An 18,966-nucleotide genomic window follows, 5' to 3' on the forward strand; every position below is an offset into this window, starting at 1 on the left:
TGGAGTGCGCATAAACAAACCTATAATAGATAATCGTTGGACACAAACTATAAAAATAAAACAGGAATTCTTCAAGCACAAGAAAAGGCTGACCTAAAAACCCTGTGTCTAAGTAATAACCCAAATATTTTAAAACACCTCCATATAGTTTTCCCACGCGGAATTTACATAAGCGATGCATACGTGGTGAGAAACGCATCGCCACGCAACACTTTGTCAGGGAAGACGGCACGAAGCTGAAAAGTATTAATTTGTTGACAGATACACAAGTGGAAAGACGCTAATGACTTCTAGATTCAGTTCAGATCATGCAAATGAGGTCGCAGTATTGATGGCTTACGGTAACGCTTCCCCGTCACTGCGCTGACACCAGCCGCGTGTGTGACTGCGGCTGTCTTGTGATGTATTTGTGTACCGCTTAATATGGCTGCAGCACAGCAAACATATCCATGTCCCCGATAATTGGCCTGCTTTATGAAAGCGTGTCACAAATCAAATGTAAGACTCGGGCTTGGCTGGCGGTGGTGGTGGTGGTGTCGGTCTGCAAACCAGACACAACAAACCGCAGCTGCGACATCCAAACTCCTCATCATTTACTATCGCAGAAGCCAACCATTCCTATTAGTGCAGCCGTTGTTTCCACAGCCTGCCCACATTCCAGGGCCCGCCATTGGCCTCAGATAAGACCCCTCTGATTACTTGGTTGCATGCTTGTCATTGCTCCCAAAAATATGCTGATCCCAACCGACAGCTTTCCCCACATGGATTTATGGCTGCACCATTGTGTCTCTCCAAAAGAAGACTTACTTTAACAAACAGGCACAAAGAAACTACAGAAGACACTGACCCAAGAAGAGCTTCCCTGCTGCGTCGGTCACATGTCCCATGACAATGTTGCACCATAAGAACACGCTTGATACAAAGACCCAATAATGAACCACTAAATCTGGAGTATGGAGTATCAAAATATAGACATGCAACATGTTCTCAGTTGACGACTAGACCGTTCAACAAAATCAAAAAAGTGTTCCACATTTTAGAACTCAATTATGGAACAGGAGGACAGCAACTGCCACATTTCAGGAAAGTAATGAAGAGATAATCCATCTTCAATCCATTCTTCTTCAGAGTTGAATGAGTGTCTTTGCCGGTTGCATTTCATCGGTTGTTTTCTTTCTCTCTTCATAGAAGTAGCAATGGTGGATGAAAGGAATCTGAAACATTCCTGAGTTCCAAGACTCAAGAATTGTATTGGCTCATGGTGACAAAGTGCATCTAACCAAACTTGAACTTTTTCATAAGGGTTAAAGGTATATATATATATATATATATATATATATATATATATATATATATATATATATATATATATTATTGCTTAGGAATATAAATGCTCTTTTCAATTGTTGCACTTGTGGTTGGACTCGTAAAACAAGCAACCGAAAACAATCGGCCTGTGAAATGGACCCATAGCCGACTGGAAAAACCCACTATGAGTCTTGATTCAAATTCCAATTCCAATATGGGATGAGATAGAAAGAGAAAGTGAGGGTGTTCGAGGGACACGGCTCTCCCACCAGATCAATGGCTTGACCCATTAAGCCACAGCACTCCCAGTAGCTCATCTTATAAGAGGTGGTCTTCGGAAACACCCTGAGCTGACCCATGATGCTCGGGACAATTACAAGAGAGTGGTCTTTCAGGGCCGACGCCCACTTGACCCGGTAGCGTAAAGACACGACGGAGATCCACATGATTTAAACTCCTCCCCAAGATGTGCTGACAAGGTTAGAGGGTCAACGCAGACATTAACAGGTCAGTGTGTGGCCCACTTGGGAACAATTACTCCCAGTCACAGCTAAGTGGACACTTGATTGAACACGACGGAGGCAGGACACACTTCCCACAGATAACAATCCCCAGAGCCATTTAGGATAAAAAGCTCTTGTGATACAGCCTTTATGGGCAAAATTCATCTTCCTTTTCCCTTTTAAAAGAATGTGAGAGTGTGATAGAGAGCCATACTCTGAGAGGGATGAGTCTCTCGAAGCATTTCCATTTTCTAGCAATAGTAATAGCTGCTTATGACACAGAAACATTTACAAGGTGACTGGGAGGAAATGCCAAACACTGGTCAAGCTATTGTTTCATTTTTCTCGCTCTCGGATGCAAAAGAAAGCGTGTTAGCAGCAACAGGATGTAATGCAAGGGCTTTTGGAATTGTTTTGTCCAGAATAAAGCTGTCAAAGCTGTGTCATTCTGACACTTTGGTGGCACACTGTTAGTTAACATTTTTCAAGAATTAAACATTAAAAAAGACATATAAGACATTGTCATTTGTGACAAGGTATCCAAAATGAGTCGGAATCTATAAAATACAAGCTAGTCATTTTGTGTGAACAGTCAATGTATACTGGGGCTGCCAATAAATAACTATAAAACAAAAACAATTAGATGATTTGTTCAACTTCAACATCATAATTATATATACATATATACATATATATATATATATTTAAATAGCTGTTGAGTTCCAAATATTTTAGAAGACAGAGTGCTGCATATTGCCTCTAAAAATGAGGTACACTGTTTAACAAATCTCCATAATCGTATAACTAGTTGGTATCATTATGGAAATATGAAGAAACCCGGCTGTATTTGGTGAAACTGTAGATTAATGTTTTCCCTATTCTCCATTACTTTATCAGCTTTAACCAACAAGTAATGGCAGGATGACGGGGTTTCACTAAAGATTTTCAAGGGTCCGTAGGCAGCACCTGTGTGAGATTTCATTGAAATAGTAATTCAAATCCAAATATTTTAGAGCACATAGTGCCTGTCACTGACCTATTTGCTTCTTCATCCCGTTTTGCTTCCAGGGCTCAGGCTTATGACGTCATTTCCTGTCCGCATGCGCACATTGGTATTTCAAGACGTAATTTCTTCTTTGATCCAATTATTTTATCTGAAATCTTGTTAAAATATCCGAATTGTTGAATACAAGTCAAATGTAGTGATATATATATAAAATAAGGTTAAAATACAGTTAATACGTCGGCGTAGTACTTTAGTAATTCAAATTCTGCTTCTCTTGATGAAACGGGATGAAGAAGCAAATAGGGCAGTGACAGTGCCACCTACTGGCCTTAGCAAATGAAGACACTGTTTCATGGAGTCTCATGAGCCTATCGCATTAAGCCTTTCCTTTTTTTTTTTTTTTTTTTTTTTTTTTTTTTGGGACCACCAGTCAACAAGGTATCAATATCTATTTTATGATTGTCAGTCGCAGAACGTTTATCTTAAATAAAATAAAACTTTTACTTTTGAAAATGTGAACACAGGAGACAACATGAAAATGATTCAATAATTATTTGATCAGCAGTTAAGCTTCTAAAGTGAATTTGTTCTGCCTTAAATGAGAACCATTCTGTGAAAGACTTTTTTCCCTGACACATGGCCGGCTATCCTGCAACAGACTTTGCCTAAAACAAAATACAGGATCAGATGACAAAAACATGCTTTCCTCCACAAATGCTGTCAGCCACTGCACTACTGCAGTTCAACCTTTAACCCACTGACAGTTTGACCTCTTTCCTGCTGCAGTGACGGAAACTTTGTTTTGAACATCTGGATGCTTTATGGATTTCCAGAAACAAACATGCTCATAAGATCTGGGCTGTCTCGTGACAATAAACACTATATGGTATGGAAGATAATTTATGGCTTTAATCTGCGGTCGACAAGAACCAGATGTTCTGTGATATGGCAGCAGATAATACAGTCAATGGTCACTATTGTCCAACAGTATAACCCACAGTGTACACAAATAACGCTTATCAATACGTGAACACATTTCAGTCCCATTTACATAAGCTCTGTGTTGTTTGCAGCATTGCTTCTCTTTTTTCACTTTGTTTATTTGTTCACTGCTAGAAAATCAGTTCCACTTTGTCCCTGGATCCGCAGCAGCGGCTGGTGCTACAGCTGCTGCTTGTTAGAGGCTGGAGATGACACAGCTCGCCACTTCTCCAGCAGACAGCATGCACAGCTGCAAAGCAGGACAAGGGAGCCTTTTTTTTTTTATTATTATGAAAGAAATCACTAGGCCATCAACACTTGAGAGGTTGTCACTCACCTCGCTCAACACTAGCCATTCGCTTACTAGCAGAGATCCTCGACAGTCCATTCGGGAAAGCTGACCTTCCACAGAATTCCACAAGTGTGGCACAACACGGACCAATTTCACCAATCAGGCGACTACAGCAACAAGCCCCACAGTTGACCCATTGGTTGTTGTAGCTGCGCGTTCTATTCCCCTGGATCATTGTGTAACCATGAACACCATCTGGCTACTACCTATCCAAGGCAAGCCAAACTCCCAAGACACCAATGTTACACAGCAGGGAAGGAGGGATGAAATGCAACGTTTACTTAACATGCATTCACCTTTGTGCACAATAGATTCATGACTTTACATCTTCTCATCCAAATGAGACTGAAATCATGCACAGCCAGTACCATAACGCAGTACCCGCCATCCATCCTCACACCATGACGGGAAACATATAATAATCATAATGAAATCTTCATGTCATCATTTATGGATCCCCCAGAAAAGTTCTCAGCAATGCAACCTGATCGAGGGCTGTAAGTAAGGAATGAAGCCGTAGGCCCAATAAGCAGGTTCCACGCTCTCAAAGCATGTTAGGAGCAGAAAATTCAATTGGCTTGGATCCAACAATGAATCCAAACAGGCGCAATCGCAAAGGGACAAATTCCACACAAATCATTGGGGTGCGCCCACGTGCAGAACGCAAAAAATTTATTAGTATTTTCACAAACACCAGCAGTAGCAGTTGGAGCTTACTCAGGGCATTAGTGAGCAAAGTCAAGCGTTTCAGAAGATTTTTATGAACTTGAGGCTATTGAACGCTGCAAAAGAAGAGATGAGATGTTTGAAAACAGCAATGTCATCATCGCCTTACTCTATCTTACATCATCATTATTACTCAAACAATTACACCTGAGTTAAATAAGAATTAAATATTTAAGTCACAATTCCAGATCATTTCGAGTTCACATCCATTCATATCTATTACCTTGATGCACTGAAACAAACTGTCAGAAATTGCACATCATGGGTAGTGACGCAACTTGTCACAGTCGTCTCTCAAACATCCCTCACCTCAGCAATACATACGACTTTGCCATAAAACTATCATTCAATAGTTGTTCCCAGCTGCCTAAGCAACTGTCATACATTTCATTATAATGTTACCAGCACTTTTGAGCGTCCTGTGTTCAGCAGCAGAGTCAACCTTGGAATTGGAAACCAACTACACACACAAATCGTTTCCTACTTTCTGTTCAGTTGACATTGTAGAAAAGACTGATTCTACAGAAAGTATGACGTATACTATGAAATACTGGTATGGTACACACTCTGCAAGCAGCGTAGCAGCCAAACACTAACAACAGCTTCTTGGCTTTAATGGCAAATTCCGACAGCTTAGTGAAGCTAGTTTGGATGGTGGCGTTGGCTGCATTAGCTGTGGCTGGCGCTATAGTAGCCTGTGCTCGCTGCATTTAGCTTGCTGCACAATGAACAGTGGTTGATTTGGTATTATGCGCACCATACACACAACCTGCGGCGGTCTATAAGCTGCAGGTGCAGTGGTGCAGTCTGTGCCGTATGACATAACTTCTGAAAAAGTTTTGAGAAAAGGGTCCAGCATCGACAGTGACAATAAAAATAAACTCAGCGATGTTCTGAATCCACATCATGTCGCCAATATAAATAGACCCATCACATCAGACCATTGAAATGACAGGCGTATTATTTCCATTTAAGTGCTGAATGTTCGCCCAAATGTGTTCCCGGCGCTGTAGTGGAAAGTGCCGACCAGAAATAAACATTGAGTGCTTTAATATCAATAAAATAAGGATGTTCTGATCAGGTTTTTTTCATTGAGATCAACCAGAGACTCAATCACCATCTATTTGTGATAAAACGTAGTTATGATGAGACCTCATCCCCGTTTTTATATACTTTATTAATAAATAAAGAAACATCACAGAGCGCAGCAACTATTCAGTCAAAAGTGTAAAACACTGAATTTGATGCAAGAGTTCACAATCTGGGGGAGCTCTGACATAACTCGAAATTACAGCCAACTTCTCTGTTTGAAAAACTGTAAAAATCTGATCGAAAGTCATTATTTGTAAGTGGAAATGTGAGACTACTCATCATGCGGTCATGTTTTTGTTTTTTTTTGCCAGTTAAGCATGCGTCTTTTTATTTGTCTCCATAGGATAGAAAATTTGTTGTCAAGTATCAAATATATTCCTGGATATGACTACTGTTTATTACTGTGACAACCCTGCAGCAAATCGAATTACTTTCTCAAAACCACTTGAAAATGGTGAGTCACAATTAAGTAGAAAAATAAATAAAAACCTTCCATCTAAATGTGTCACAAACACCAAGAGTAAATGTGTACCTCCAGTGGAAACAAATGTACCCATCTGGACTGTATAATTTTTTGGACATACAAATGACGGGCAGTCACCCACCGATTACATTATTCACACACTTCAGCTCCACTTTGGCAGCTCACCCCGGCTCCAAAACACCCCAAAACAAAGCCATAATTGTCATTTCATAATAAAACAAATGAGCAGGCAGACATTTATTGTGACAAGCGGAACAGCTTGTGACGGGCAGGCTGAGTAATAGACCAGTCAACCAAAAGCCTACACCTCCATGTGAAGGCGAGGACATGAGCAATTCATGAGGTGGGTTCCACAAGTCACAGTGTCAGAGCGCGTCACCGTTTACAACCTAAATGACAGCACAAACAAGCAACTGTTCTAAACCAAACATTCGGGAACAGCAACCAGATAAACTTGACCTGCATTTTTTGGCAACAGTCAGGGCCACTTCTTAAAGCTGCAGATGTGTGTTCTTTGTTTGCAACCCAGCCAAATCAAGTAACAATAGTAAAAACTAAATCTGTTTATGTTGTTTATACATAATCACTTTCAATTAGAAAGGGAAGTGTTCATTGATATGCACAAAATATCTCAATACTTAACCACAATATCTAGTTAAACAGTAGAAGTAGAAAAAAAATCCATTTGTAGCTAATGTGCATTTCTTAACTTGCTTTTAACACGTCACACCTATGGCAAATATCCATTTCATGAGAAAATAATTCTTACTTTGTGCTGTCATACGTCTTTTTTAAATGCATTCCATTTTGGGGTCATTCTTTACTCAAGCGTTTTAAAACAATTGGTGTGAGTCTTTTTGGCAAATGGTGCAATATAAATTTGACTTAAGTGACTTGAATTGTCGCTGTGCTCTACAGAGTTGAAGGGCAGGTCACAACATTGCATGACACTTTCATCAGTAAGCAGCCCAATCTGCAACAAAAACACAGTGAATATTTGACTTAACTACTCACAACAATCACAAATATGAAGGGTAAAAAAAAAAAAAAACACTTCGACATGGCCTCTATGAGCAGCTGGATCACACCTCACCATTGCCGCGTCATGCCAAATGACTGCAGTCGGAGGAGAAAGTTGCCAGAATCCAAATCTGTCAACTGCTTTAATTCAAAACACTTGTTTACTGCCGTCCAGAAAATCTTTCTAACAAGGCTGTGGTGCCTAAATTAAACTATTCCAGGATGCATACTTGCCTCAACTTCAAAGCAAGTTTCACATGTTCCTCATTTTAAGTGTGTCACTGTTAAATGCTTTGGAAATAAAACAGGCGCTGCAATGTTGAGTTCCGTTATGTTTTTAACAAATAATGATCAAACGTACCTAAGCGTTGTTGTTCACCTAGTTTTGACAGAGGTCGAATCTAAGGAAGATTTTATAAAGATAGGAGATGCTAAAGAAATACAACAAATGTCTTCATCTCTATTGTATTAAAGAAGTAAAGTTGAGTAAAGACAATTTTATTTTTCCAATACACACAAGCGTGTGGGGTGTCATACATGTTTAACGTTCTCAGAACTGTTGCATCTTGACTAATTTATGCCTAAAGTAGCTCAACAATGCAGTCTTCCTGTGGGAGGAAACCTTTGACTGAACCCAGCGAACTGCGGACCCCACTTTGCTGCAGTTGTTCAAAGATATTTAGAGTCAGTAGCAAACTGCACTTCAGCTTCAATCAAAGGACCAAGCCAAACTCATCGTTGAACAGGGGGCAAGGATGAGAATGCTAGCTGTGGATCATGGCACAGGTCATAACTAAAGTCTTCCCAACACGGCTCAAATCTGCTGCTATGGATATCCCTGAAGATTGCGAGGTGTGGATGCTCAACAGAATTGCATAAAATGTATTTCTCCTTGAACATTTGGGGAGCACCGGGCAGCTAGGTTAACATCACCACCAAGAGTACACATTGTCACTGATGTTATAGGAAGTTACCAGGACAACAAAGTGGATACAGACCCGTTTCCAATTGTTCCAAATGACTTAAATTTCCTACTCTGTGATACTATCAATTAGCTCCCAGTAGAAAACAATACTAAGTTCTGTTTCATAAAATAGTGCATAAACCTATGAGCAGCCGCAAATGCTCCTCGCGGTACCTCAATTGACTCTGATTTGCATTTGCATCACCCTGAGCACACCCCTTTGTTGTCATTGGTCAAAGGAACAAAGTTTAACAAGGAAGTGGGGAAACACATCACAGCATGACAAAGTGAGTGACTAAATTCGGAACTGATGCAAATACGAGTCAGTTGGAACCCAAATTATATTTAAATCGAACGATTTTACTCAAAAAAAACGTTGGTTCAAGAGTTACTCTACATTTTTGCTGATAGACGTGGGGACGGAAGTGGGGCGTCCTGACCTTTCACGGCAGAAACACTCTCAACGGCACAATCCCAGCTTCTTGGCTGGGTGGTCACCGGAACTGTGTCTAACTCTAAAAACAGCTTTATTTAATCGTCTGTATACAATCCACAACAACAGCCTGAATGCCAGTTAAAAGTCAGTTTCGAATAAGATTTCACATTGTTAGAGGAAGTGGAAGAGGAAGATCTGTTTTTGCAACTCACTTTTCAATTTTGTACAACCTGTTCAGTCAGTGGAGTTTGATTGCATGCTTTCAAAACAGGGTTGACTTGACCTACAGTATTTGTATGGTTACACCAAGTTACACAAAAAGTCACGCCCTTGTTTCATTTTGAACAGCAGGCATATGGAGAGTAAACACTTCCATGTTGGCATATAACATGCAAATAAGTTGTCTGTTCCGGCTTGTTGGCTGTCCCTTCAGCACACGATGATGTGTCTCTTCTAGTCCTGCAACAATTACTACCGTGGCTGGAAGGCAGAATATTGAGTAAGACCTGAACCTCGCAAACTCAAACATATATGTTTGAGAAGAGGCTGTTGAACAAAATTAAATTGGGACCAGTATGATGCTGACAAAGGTAGCAACGAATTGGCCTGGCTCAGAGCAAGAGTGGGTGAAAACATACGACACTATCAGAGCTATCACTATCAGATTTCCAACCGCTTATTCCCATTATAGGTCATGTGGCAGCATAGCACATCTCAGCTACTTGGGCCCATCTCGAGAGGAAAATATAGACAACCGCTCACATCAACTGTCAATTTGCAGTCACCAATAAACCTCTGCCTGTTTTTGGACTGTGGAAGGAAACCAGAGTGCCCAGAGGAAATCCACTTAGGCATGGGAAGAACGGATGAGCGCCACACAGAAGGGACCCAGGTCCACTGCAAACCCAGAGTTTCCTCCGGCTGGATTCAAAAACTCTTGCCGTGAGGCTGCACCACTTAAAAGCACATTAGAACTTTAATGCAGGAAAATATGGGTTTAAAAAGTTGGATGTTACTCAAAGAGTTGCAATGAATACAGGCAGGTCCCGGTGTTAACACGTGTTATTCTTTAACACAGAATACAGGGAGTGTGTCTCACACTGGACAAAGAGGGATGGTGCTGTTGGGGCCACACCTACGCTACAATTGGATACCTAGTGGTGGAGCACCACAGGCTGCAAATGGCCTGCAGGCCGCAGGTTTAAGACCCCAATCTATCTTGTCTTCTAAATCAACCATTACATTGTCATAGTTTTCATGGTCAGAGTTGGTCAGAGTGACTGAAGCTTTTGCAGCCGTAATCACCTGATAAAATTATGTTAAGGTCCATAAAAGCTTTGCTACCTGGTGAGAAATGAGTGACCTACTCATATCTCGCTGTATATTCAGCCAGGCATCGATTACTGAAAGACAAATTCTGTCTCTCCCTCAACAGCCAACAGGAAATGGCTCACAAAATGGACGTCATTTACAAACAAAACGGCGTAATAACTCGCCGGTAAATGCCAATGTGCTGGGAGGGAAACAAGTGCGGCAGCTATGTTTTAATTACCTGCAAAGATGGAGAACAGATGTGGTCATAGGAGGAGCATCGAAATACTGAGCTGACAAAAAGAGGGCAACAGCCAGTTGGAACTTTCACATCTTGATGTCGCTGTACAGAGGCTGTGTAAAACAGAAACTGTGCTTCATGCTAGCGCAGCTCGCAAGTGGAGTCGATGGAGCCAGAACAGAGTTTGCATTATTTGGCATTGCAATGTTTATCATTGGGGAAAAAGAAACAATAAAAAGTATATTTAAGATGACTTCTTTATGTTTATTTATTTACCTAGTATATTTCAATACCTAATAATACAGACTGTGTTGAATTAATAACGACAATAAAGTGAATCATGAGGTGAGATTCTGTGGTCAAAATGACTTCAATATTAAACTGTGTTTTCTTTCTCTAAACCTTCTATGTGTGTTGTGATAGACAGACTTCCTAAAAAGTAAGCCCAAGATCGGATTACCTTAAATGAGAATGAAAATGACAATATATGTGAAATAAGCATGCAACATAAATATGCATTTTAAAAATGCAATATGTCCGTAATTTTTATGATCTTGAAAACTCTGTTAACAATAGTTAATCATTGAAAGTAAAATGAATCACTCCATTGTTTTATCATATAAAACGTAGATTAACATACAACATAGATTATCAACTGTATAACATGCTGAGAACATCAACAATGTGGTTTGGGAATGAAGACCGAGCCTGTTAACGTTAGGAACAAACCCTCTCTAAGGAGTTGGTGCCACTGCAAGCGCAGACTCAAACCAACACATGCAAACAAAAACAACAATGTCGAGGGATCTACAGGGACAACTGCCGGCACACACACACAAAGGGTGGGCACAGGACTTTTATGAGGGAGGGAGTCGCAGCAGGTTTCCTCGATTTGCTGTGAATGCAGAGCTGAGCTCAAAACAAGTATTTGTAGTTCAGGAACACTAGTTCATTCCACTGATTTATGCATGTCAAGTGACCTGTGTTTATATTATACATAAAGTTTCACTAAATTTTTGAAAAAAGGAAGAAATACAAAATGGAAAACGAAAAAATGGGGTGGGCCATCTCTACTGAGCAGAAAAACGGTGCATAAAAATCTAGTGCACGACCAAGGCTGAGAAAAGTATCCCACAATACCACATCTGAAAATGCACATCTGAAAACATTAAGTTTCAATGTGGTTTTGTTTACATGCTGTAGCTAAATGTTAACCTTTCCCCAACCGTGGGCCCAGGAAAGGTTTGGGGCGCGTGTACTCAAATTTAAAATCATGGGTCACATGAAACTAACAGAAAAAAAAATGCAAAAATACAGGTCTACAAAAATTCCCAAAGCTGCATGCGCTATTATTCTTGCATGCAGTTATAACGCAGGGCAGCCATAGGTTGAGACTTACATTCACTCATACAGTAAATGACCGCAGGTTTAGTATAATTTGTGTGAGAAAAAGTGACTAATTTGTGTCGATGGTGGGGACAAAATGTGTTTCACTGATGCCTACAATTATACATGTGTTAAAAGCACAAGGATAAAAGCAGCACTGGGTTGGCCCAGTTAGCGATGCCTTCTATCTGCTGTCAGCTGTTTAAACAGCACGCTTGGACGATGATAGTAGCTTGTATACTTTCATCTGCGCTGTAGACTCATCAGCGTGGCAGCGCCTCCGCCGAAGCATCTTGGGTAATTACGGCATTCCAATTACCACCCAGCAGGTAAATATATATCAAATAAACAAGCAACAAACCCGTCAATTAGGAGCAGCCTTTATACCGAGGGGTTCAAAATGATGCTTTATGTACAGACACAGGCAGACAGGTATGAAAGCGGAGCCTTCAGCTTCAAAGTGAACTTCAGAGTGCATATGAACATAACTGTTTGTAAAATAACAAGCGTTTAGAGACAAATAATGAGCACATTTGTTTAAAAAAAAAGGCTGTTTTAATTGCCACCAAGTGAGGAGTGCAACATGAAAACCACAAGAAAGCCCTTTTAAAAATGAAATATGGGCTTTTTTTTAAAGTGAAGCAGAAATCAAAGGGAAGTAGAACAGCTGCAGCAACAGTCTGTCAACAAAATTTGCATTGCTGCACTCTCCTCATCTCCATTACTCCTGTCTCTCGGAGCTCTCGGCGCTGCCGGCTCGAATCTGAGTGCTCCGATGGCTTATCACATCGCGAGCAGCAGGCTAAGCTGGAGTGATGCACCCAAAAGACATGATCAAAGAGCAGCAACTTTTCAACCGGCTATGATGATGGAAGAGCAGGCCCTGCCATGTTACGTTTCTTATTAGGCTGCCACTGCCAACAAGTCAAAGACAAGGCCCTCAAAAAAGTGCTTCCAGAACCTTCTCCTACATCAGACACACTACTACTGTTACGACTAAGAGCAGTTTATCTAATGCTCCATGGCAGTTTCCTACAAGTGTGAGGAAGTTTGTCACGCTAATTCTCAAGCTGACAGATTATCATAAGGTTTGAACCAACAGGTTTTGTTTCACGTGGCAAACGGCAGAGACATGTTCAGGGTTTCAATTGTGGCTCTATGCCGTCAGAAAAAAAAACTCTTTTTAATGATGAAATCTGACAGGGTCAAAGGTATTAAAACGAAGTGGAAACACAGATAAAACCTAACATTTTCTGCATGTTTTTAACAGAAAAACCCTGAAAGAAATATTGTGACTGAAGTCTGTTGCTCGCGGAACTCTGTTGAGCATCTGACCGGCAAAATGAAGAGACGGACCGAGTGAGGACGGCAAACTACTTTTACTGGTAACGTCACCTTTTGAGAGGTATGGGTAATAAATGCTTATTTACTGAATAATAAAATCTCATTCTCATGCAGGTGACGCGATATTGTCTCACTTGCATTGTCACTCCAACATGCACTCACTTGTTTCCCCTTTTCTCCAGGGCCGTCACCAGACATCGCACTTCATAGGAACAAAGTACATGTAGTTTGGGTTCCAACTGAGTGACATACACCATACTATACATACTGCGCCCCGCAAGTGTGAAGTAATCCCACACAAGTGGACAAGTGTGTAAAAGGTTTTGAGGCTAAATGCTAGCGTGCTGAAAAGCTGCACAGTGAGGACCAGACAAGCTGCGCTACAAAGTTCAGGTCCGGCACGGAAAATCGCCTGTTACTTGTCACTTGTTAATGCCCACAGAATTCTGTTGTTACCAATAAAAGTACAGACCTTGAGGTGTAGCCAGCCTCACCCCCAAGCAGCAGGGATAGACTCCAGTGCACAGTGATTCCATTAGCTCCATAAGAATACGAGAGCGAGATTGGAAGGAGATTGGAGTCATAAGTCATGAAGATTATCAAGGGGGTAAAAATATTGAACAGTTTGTCCACAACTGCAAGTGAAAAGATCGGGACATGCCTGTACATCACCATATAAAGTTGATTCTCATTTGGACATACAGTACAGTAATATCTTGTGCTCATTGGAGGATGGACCTAAACTATGTTGAGCATTTTGTTGCTGGAGATATATCCTTGAGTAAGCTGTAGTGAACATGTTGATGGTATGTTTACATACAAAACAATCACTGTAGCACAGCTGAACATATTTCTTTCATTAATTCATTAACGTTGTCCAGGTAAACCAGGGTTCCAGGGGAGATGAGGTGGCTAATTCAGAAAAGGAGCTGCACCACCAAAATTCAAACCATTACGAAGGAGGCAAGAAATAAAAACCTCTCCCTTCTACTTGCAAATACTAGAGAAAACAGCCAAGAATGACCGTTCCCTAGAAGCAGAGAGATGCTACAGACTTAAGTTTAACACAGAAGTGAGACCAGACACTTACAATTCTGATGACTCGTGGCTTTCCCGGAGCAGCAAACGTCACTTCTGTTCCATGTTGTCCTGGAAACACACAGGTGTATGAGACCACACACACACCAAAAAGATACATGTTTCATAAAATATGTCTCAAGAATTCAATAAAGATGCAAGGGGAACATGTGTAGACAAATATACCGACTGGACAGCTGATAGAAACAGGTGTGGAGGTTTCGCCTGGCAGCTGAGCGCAGCTTCCAGCATATGGCTCAGCTGCTCATGTCTGAATCAAAATGACTGGAGCATACCTGCTTCGCTCCCCAAACTGTGCATCCTCTAGGTATTTTTCAAGAATTAAAAACATAAACAAGCCTGAATATGTCACTTAGCACTTCATTTGGTCAAATTTTATAAGATGAGTTTGATGTCCAGGGAGTTCCACAGCAACAGATGCACAAGAATACGTCATTTTAGGACACATTGCGAGTCCGTGGGGTCTCCATGGACGATGGTGTTTGCAGATGACACAGTAATTTGGAATGGGAGGAAGGAGGAGAAGCCAGAGATGAAGAATGAAAGTCAGTAAAGGAACACAGCAGATGTGTGTGAAAGAGAGAAAGGAGGAAGAGTGAAGATGCAAGAAGAAAGTCTAGTGTGTGTGGTCAATTATCCATCTTATTGGAAAGACATCAAAGGAGGTGTAGAAAGAAGTGTAGGCAGGGTGGAACAGGTGGAGACAGGACTGAAATGCAGCAAGAGTGACAGAGAAGCTTGGGAGGACAGAAGCACTGATACACAGGCAGGATATAGGAAGGACAAGATCAGAAAGAGAACAGCATCGGTTTGGAAGCGGCAAGTTGACTTGTGATTGTGACTACGAAGACAGTCGCAAAAATACATCTATTTTTATGTTAAACATCATGAAAAAGGCAGCAATAATTGATTAATGGTTTGTTAACATTACACTCAAACAATGTCATTTATTTTACTTGCGCATATCGCACTTTTTTTTTTTTTAATGAAGAAAAATATATATGTTACATTGCATTTGTCACTGCACAAAAAATCGGAATCTACTTCTTAATTATTCACCCCTGCATTTATTACTTAATAGTGAAAAATGTCAATGTCAATGAATATACTTCACGTATGGAATGAGCCCAGGCGACTTCCTGGTCGGATGCCGACGTGGTACATGACAGCCAATCACGATGCATTCATCGTCAGATCAGGAAGTAGAATTTGCAAAGCAAGGGACCTGGTTGAACATATAGTCTTTTGCTGATAAAAATGTTGAAAGTGTTATCTAAATCCTTCATTTGAAGTTCCATTAACTCAATCGCCAGGACGCAGTCCACTAGAGGACGGATTTGGCGCATCCCCCGGGGACTGTACAGACAGGAAATCAGCCTGTAAAAAGTGATATGAATCTGAGAAAATTAAAATTTGAAGATTATTTTTACTGTAAAAGAGCAACTGGAACATTGTGGTGTGCAAGAGTTCATGAACATAGTTTTCACTGTGCTTTTAACACAAGGAACTCAACAGTTTACACTGCTGATTGGATGAGATCCACCCGAGTGTCTGCCGCGATGAGACTACAGACGCGGCGTCTTTGATCAGCTGATTTATGATCTGCTCCAGCTGCTGTGAAAGAAATGACTCACAATGGAGGCTTTTATTTTCATGATCATAATTTTAAAAGTGTTTAATTCACAAAAACGCTCTACAATGACTTAGCGGTTACAGAGATTCTGGTTTTATTTGATGATCTGCGCTACCCTGCTTTCACCATCGCGTGTGGCAACAAAATGGCTGTTACAGTATTCATTTCTTGTATTGGTATCAGCAAGTACTCGAATTTCAGTACTTGCTATCAGGACATCCCTGATCACATCTCAACTTTACACCCAGAATACCCCTCCGTCCTCTAACCCCCGCGCCGCCGGCAAAAAAAAAATCAAACCTTCTCGTATAAATACAGAGATGTCCAACTTTATTTATAGTAATTACACAGTGTCCCCTCCCTCTGCGCTGAGGAAAGATAATTTATGAGAACATCTCGGAGTTTATTGATGACAGATGACAACAGAAGACAGTAATTAATGGCTGCATGAGGCAATTGCTGCTCAGAGCCCTTTTCGCCATCTCAGAAGAGACTATGGAGCAGCACAGAGCACACCTGACCCTGACCCAGCTCTGACCAACAGTCTGTCCAGTCACACGGGGCCGTTACAAGCCGGCAAAATGTTGGGCAGCACATCGCTGTTGCGCATTTGTTTTACATTCCATAATTGGCTGACGCTACATTTAGCACTCCTAAAAAAAAAACGTTGGACATTTTGGTAGCTTAAAAAGACAAATAAGGCCAGACAACAGATTTTAATAGTTGGGGGTCAGGGTCTGACTAGCGATTTTAAAAAAGGAAACGTTGAAGTTTGCAGGCATTTTCTGGGTTACCTTCCAGCGCATCACTGGGTTCTAGCATCGGGGAGTTTCCATTCATGATCTCAGCTCACTCTTTGATAGTTACCATCTTTGGACTACAATCTCGGCTGCATTTATTTGGTGCTGCATTTAGTTTGAAGCCAACTAGCAAACAATGAGGCAAACCCTTGAAGTTTCAATAAAGGTTTGAAATGAAATATCAGACTAAGGACAGTGCATGTCAGAGGAGCAAGAGCAGGCTTCATCCCAGTTCTTCAGCAGGGATTTAGACCCCCTACACCAAGATTGAGTGTTCAGTCATTGTTCAGTGTTGTCGTCAAGAGTCGATGGAGAATTCCGCTCTTTAAGCTAAAGCGCTCTGACATTCTTGTGTAATCGAGAAACAACAACTGAGAACGACAGGGTTTTTCTGTGATTACAATTGGTTGTGCTGCTCTTGTGTTTTGGTTAGCAGCACGTCTCTCTGTTTTGTAGGAGTGGACTTGTTTCAACTTTAAAACGTAGTTCTAGCGTCACTAGAATATGTTTAAAAGAGCATGCCAATGGAGTACTGTGGTCAATAAAAAGGAATTTGCCATCCCCAAATAAAACCTGTATTTTTACATGTTGGCCCCTCAAGGTCATCATGTTCCACACCTCTGCACTGTTTATTTCAGGGACAGCCAGTAAACTTCACCCACCAGCCACATGTGAAACCCTTAACTGCAGAAATAATAATAGAAAAAAAAGTCAAACTTCAGGTAAATATCTTCCCCATCTTCTCTTTTAGTGAGTCAATATTAGCTAGCATGCTAATAGGGGTGTTTTTGCAACAAATATCACCAAACATCTTGGTGGCTTTCTTTATTCTCTCACTCGCCGTAATGGAAGTGGGTTCCTGGCATCACCAAACCAAAATGAAATTCAACTGAATTGGACAATAAAGCGAATGCCCTGGCTCATTCCCACACTGGACTGAAAATAACTTCTTATCATTCAGCTGTGAGCAGGAGTGCACCGGCAGTTTACAGCCTCTCTGTTCCCACTACAGGGCATTTCAGTGTGTGTTCACAAATTCTGAGCCATCACATGAAAGAGACGGCGGCTCCACTCAGGGACCAGGAGTCCTCGCAGTGAATGCATGAGTGACTGATTACTTTCTTACCAGTTGAACCTCACAACACAAGACTGAACTACAAACAATTGCTCCCCGACAAAAACCCAACCCAGATGTGTGTGTGTGTGTGTGTGTGTGTGTTAACAGGCAGATGAAGAATGTGGTCGAATGCAATCACCGTGTCAAACTGCAGCCCGAAAGAAAAGTTCATTTTAAAACCTTGGTCAGCAGTTGCGAAGGTCCATTTCTGCATAAGTGAGCACACGGACGCCTGTTCAAATAGTCCACAGCTTTCTCTCTCAGGCAGGCAGCTCATGACAACAGCCCGGCAGCAGCACTGTTTGATCTCCAATGTTTTCCTTAATCTGGGTTGTCAAGGTTCGCTTGTTGGAGGCTGTTTACTTTACTTTTCCCACAAAAAAAGTGTTTTCTTCCTCCCCATCAGACAATGACTAATCCTGGGACCCAGGAGGAGTAATAGTGTTGTTAGAGCTGCTTTTTTCTTTCCACCGTTATGGGCAGTAAACACTCTATTGTACGTGAAATTAAATCTTAAATGCTCGGTGGCATCTCAACATCGGCGTGTTTCATTAGTAAATCTTATGCAACAGATCATCATTGACTGAAATGTAATTTGGAGGACAGATCTCCAGCCTACAATAGGTCTGGGGCATTACTCAGCAGAGGAATGTATCCAGTGAGCAAAGGAGACCTGTTGTGGATCACACACTTGATTTTTAAAGGTTTCCGTCCCACACATATGATTTTCCACCTGGAATTGTTTGCATCACACTTTTCTTGTTTTAGTCATTTAGTGTGTTTTGTGATGTGAGGTAATGTCACTCTTTCAACATTTACCCCTGTTCACAACTCAAAACATGAACACAAGCAAAGCCCGGAAAATAATCATATCAGCCAAATAAAATAAACCTTTTTCATTTGACCGCTGAATATGTGTTTTGTTAGATAATCCGCAAAGCCTTAGCGTTACTCAAGTTAATTTTCAGCTGTTTATCCGCTTAATGTGCAATAAATAAGGCTTTAACGTTGATCCAAACACACACACACTCACTCCTACTAACACACAGTCCTGCTAATATAAATGTGGTGTCAGTTGAATCCATATAAACAAGGTGAAATGCATTCTGAAACATACAACCTACCTGTACAATGACATGCCATTTAAAATAATAGATTTTTGTG

The 18,966-nt window shown here is 41.0% G+C and overlaps 1 protein-coding gene across 6 annotated transcripts in view; it reads right to left on the reverse strand.

The window, feature by feature from the left end:
- foxp1b (forkhead box P1b) overlaps positions 1 to 18,966 on the reverse strand; it is a 169,131-nt gene that overhangs the window by 148,943 nt on the left and 1,222 nt on the right. For all 6 annotated transcript variants that reach the window (XM_053866984.1, XM_053866981.1, XM_053866985.1 and 3 more), the window contains exon 2: positions 14,245 to 14,303. The gene's annotated coding sequence lies outside the window, so the exon portion shown is untranslated. The remainder of the gene's footprint in view (positions 1 to 14,244; positions 14,304 to 18,966) is intronic.

The sequence above is a fragment of the Synchiropus splendidus genome, chromosome 6 (assembly GCF_027744825.2).
Source record: "Synchiropus splendidus isolate RoL2022-P1 chromosome 6, RoL_Sspl_1.0, whole genome shotgun sequence".
Taxonomy (NCBI): Eukaryota; Metazoa; Chordata; class Actinopteri; order Syngnathiformes; family Callionymidae; genus Synchiropus; species Synchiropus splendidus.